Raw genomic sequence first — 4,170 nt, 5'->3', positions numbered from 1 at the left:
ACCATATGGGACGCTGGGGGATCGAACCGCGGTCCGTCCTAGGCTAGCGCAGGCAAGGCAGGCACCTTACCTCTAGCGCCACCGCCCGGCCCCAGCCCTACATCTTAACTCCTTTCAGCCATCTTCCCTTTGACCTCCATGCTGGCCAAAGACCAAAAGGGCAAAAAGCCATCTGGCTATATTTCTTCTTCCTCAGTTTACCATCCAATAAAGTCTTTTAATGGAAAGGATGTCTTTAGGGCAAAATGGGGGTGGTGAAGTTGGAGAGATAGTTGGTAGGGTACTTTCCTTGCACATGGCAGACCAGGGTTTGATTCCTGTCATCCCATATTGTCCCCTGAGCCCTACCCACCAGGAGTGGTCCCTGAGTGCAGAGCCAAGAATTAGCCCTGAGCACAACCAGTGTGGCCCCCCAAAAAATTTTTTTTGTTTTTGGGCCACACCCGGTGGTGTTCAGGGGTTACTCCTGGCTGTCTGCTCAGAAATAGCTCTGGCAGGCACAGGGGACTATATGGGACACTGGATTCGAACCAACCACCTTTGGTCCTGGATCGGCTGCTTGCAAGGCAAACACTGCTGTGCTATCTCTCCGGGCCCCCAAAATATTTTTTAATAGGAAAGGTAAAGTCAAGACGTAAAGTCAGGGCTGGAGCAGTGGCGCAGTGGTCAGGCATTTGCCTTGCATGTGGCTGACCTAGGACAGACTGTGGTTCGATCCCCTGGTGTCCCATATGGTTCCCCAAGCCAGGAGCGATTTCTAAGCCCATAGCCAGGAGTAACCCCTGAGTGTCACCAGGTATGGCCCCCCCAAAAAAAATTAAAAAGAGGTAAAGTCATTTCAAGCAACTATCATGCCTAAAAGCAGAAAGCATTCCATGGTAATGGGAATTCTAATATAGGAGTAGGTGCTCTTAAAAGCATTCCTCCTAGTTACATCGAGAAAATGCCCACAGTTACTAAATATAACCTTGCTGTTTTTCATTCTATAATTTAATCCCAGCTGATTTTTACACATACACACACAAATACACACACATTGCTTAGGAAATATATGGTTGCTAAAATATCAACCCCAAATAACAGTAGCCAAAAAATATTTACCTTGGGGCCAGAGCTTTAGTATAGAGGGTAGGATATTTGTCTTGCACACAGCTGACCCTGGTTCAATTTCTGGCATTCCCTATGGTCTCTGGAGCCTACTGGGAGAGATTCCTGAATGCAGAGCCAGGAGTAAGCTTAAGCATAACCAGGTGTGCCTCCCCCCAAATTTTTTAAATAATTATCTCTGGACCAGAGTAATATATACAATGGTAAGGGTATTTGCCTTGCTCACAGCTGACCTGCGTTTGATCCATGGCATCTCATATGGTCCCCCAAGTCTACCAGGAGTAATTTCTGAGCAAACAGTTAAGAGTAAACCCAAGTGCTACAGGGTATGGCCCAAATACAAACAAACAAGAAAATAATACTTTTTTCTGTGAAGGTACAGGATGTTGTAGCTTTATGTCATAGATGCTGAGTGGGTTCAAATTCCTGGTACCCTGTTGATTGTTATCCCTGGACCATTGTCACTTTGATCTACAGCTGATCCATCACAACTCCATTTTTCAGGCAGCTAGGAGTGAAGTTAGAAAGAGAGGGGCATCTTCCCCTTCTTCCCAAGAGTATGATATGTATATCACTTTGGTTTACATTGCACTGATAAAAGAATTAGATGCACAACCACACCTAGTTGCAAGGGAGTTTGGAATATGATAGCTGCATCTAAGAGTGATAGACACAGCTAAAATGTTCTCATCCTGGGGCTGGAGAAAATTCAAGAAGAGGATGCTTGCCTCGAATGCAGCCAACATGGATTTGAGCCTCAGCAGCGCTGTGAACTACCAGGCGCAGTTAGTTAATTAATTCCTGGATAGATCCAGGAATAACCTCTGAACATTTACAGATTACAGATGTGACCCCACCAAAAGGGGAAAAAAAAAAACACTTTAAAAAATCATCTAAGGGCCAGAGCGATAGCACAGTAGTCAGGCATTTCACACAGCTGGCCTGAAAGAGACCCAGATTTGATCCCTGGCATCCCATATGGTCCCCCAAGCCTGCCAAGAGTGATTTCTGAGTGCAGAACCAAGAGTAACTCCTGAGCACCACCAGATGTGGCCCAAACTAACCCCCAAATTATCTAGAATTAGTAAATCCCTTTGCGAAGAGAGAAAAGAGAATGGATACTAGGGAGAATTGGGTCAGGTTCTGTCTTAGTAAATACTCTAATCAAGACTGCATCACAATATGGCCTTCTTGAACATAATCTATCAGTTCTTGAAAACTGACTTTTAGCAAAATAACGTACAACAAAAATGTTACATGGTTTTTCTCAGTGATGAACAGATTTATTTGTCTTCATCAATGTTAAGATAAGGCAATGTGGGACCAGAAAGATAGTACAGGGGTTAAGGTGCATGCCTTGTACGCCACCATCCCTTACATCACATGGTCCCCAAACATCATCGGGAGTGGCTTTGGAGGCTTCCTAACTGGACACTATTTTGGTGATATAGATAATCTCTGGCACTATAATTTATTACCTCTAGACCCTCACATTGAACCACCAGTCTGTTGGCCAAGAATTCCTAGTAGCAGCCCCAGACTTGAACACTACTCGGAAGATAGAACACGACCCACCCCACCTCACCCCTGCCATAAAATGAAAGAGATAAAACAATATTATTGGAGAAACTGCCTCACCCTTTATTCTACTTCCTCTTGTCTCCCTCCCTGTTACCAGCTTTCAGAACTCAATCTTTGCCCAGAGTGACCTCTTCCCTTTATCATTCTCATAGTGGTCCCTTCCCTGGCCAATCCCCCTTACCTCCACAGTGGCAGTCTTCCAACTCAGACCAGTTCTCCTACCCTTCCATCACTAACAAAGTTATTCATGATTGAGTGTCTGTCATACAATGTTCCAGCACCAATACTTTTACTAGAGTCCACTTCCCTCCACTAGTATCCCCAGTTTCTCTCTCACTCTCTTTGGTCTTAACCAAATACTTCAGAATTCAAGCAAGGAAGAGAGAGCCTGAGTCCCACTCCTGTGCCCTTCTAGCCCCCTCAGGCCCGATGCAGAATTAAAACTCTCCCAAGTCAGCCAAATGTGGAGCCATCTTGGAATCATGAAGACTCCATCTTGCTGCTCACCGCCATATTGAAACTGCTGAGTGACTCAGCAGCCTGACTCAGCAATTTGCCGGTTTCTCCTTGTCAAGAGACCATCTGCTCCTGGTTACGAAAGAACTCGCCCACACTGCTGCCAACTGTCTCAAGATACTTGGCAGCCAGTGGTGAAAGGACAAATGAGCCTAAGAACCAGTCCAAAAGTTTCAAAACAAGTAACCTAAACTTAGACCTTGCCCTCACTTTAAAAATTTTCCATGTAGGGCCAGGAAGATGCCTCAAAGTTCTAGACCTCAGGACTAGAGCTTTGTGTCAGAGGTCCTGGGTTCAAGCCCCAAAAACATGGTCAGAGGAGTAGAGATAGTACAGGGGTACTGATTTTGCATGAAACTAATCCAATTCTGACACTGCATATGGTCCCCTAAGCACCACCAGATGTGGCTCAAACCTATCCCAATCACACCCCCAAAAATATCCCTTTAACAAAGACTGATGAGGCCTGAGTTAGTCCTAAACTGGCAATCAACCATGATGATAATAGTATTTTTTTTTCACTTGAATCTATTCTTGTAAACATTATATATGTTCAGAGGCAAGGCTTATATTCTTTTTTAAGAAATAAAGCCTTGGGGCCGGAGAGATAGCATGGAGGTAAGGCGTTTGTCTTTCATCCAGAAGGTCATTGGTTGGAATCCCAGCGTCCCATATGGTCCCCCGTGCCTGCCAGGAGCAATTTCTGAGCATGGAGCCAGGAGTAACCCCTGAGCACTGCTGGATGTGACCCAAAAATCACAAAAAAAAAATAAATAAAATAAAGCCTTTTTATACAGTAAAAATAAAATTTAAGTAGGGCTGGTAAGTACAGCAAGTAAAATGCTTGCCTTGAAGCAGCCAGCCAGTTTTGATCCCTGAAAATCTGTATGGTCTCCCAAGTACCACTACTAAGCATGATCAGGTGTGCCTTGCCCCCCCCCAAAAAAAAACCCAGTTTATCTAAAA

This window comes from Suncus etruscus, chromosome 13 (assembly GCF_024139225.1).
Source record: "Suncus etruscus isolate mSunEtr1 chromosome 13, mSunEtr1.pri.cur, whole genome shotgun sequence".
NCBI classification, from domain to species: Eukaryota; Metazoa; Chordata; class Mammalia; order Eulipotyphla; family Soricidae; genus Suncus; species Suncus etruscus.
The sequence above is the reverse complement of the archived record's forward strand: the minus strand, read 5'-3'. Positions refer to the sequence as shown.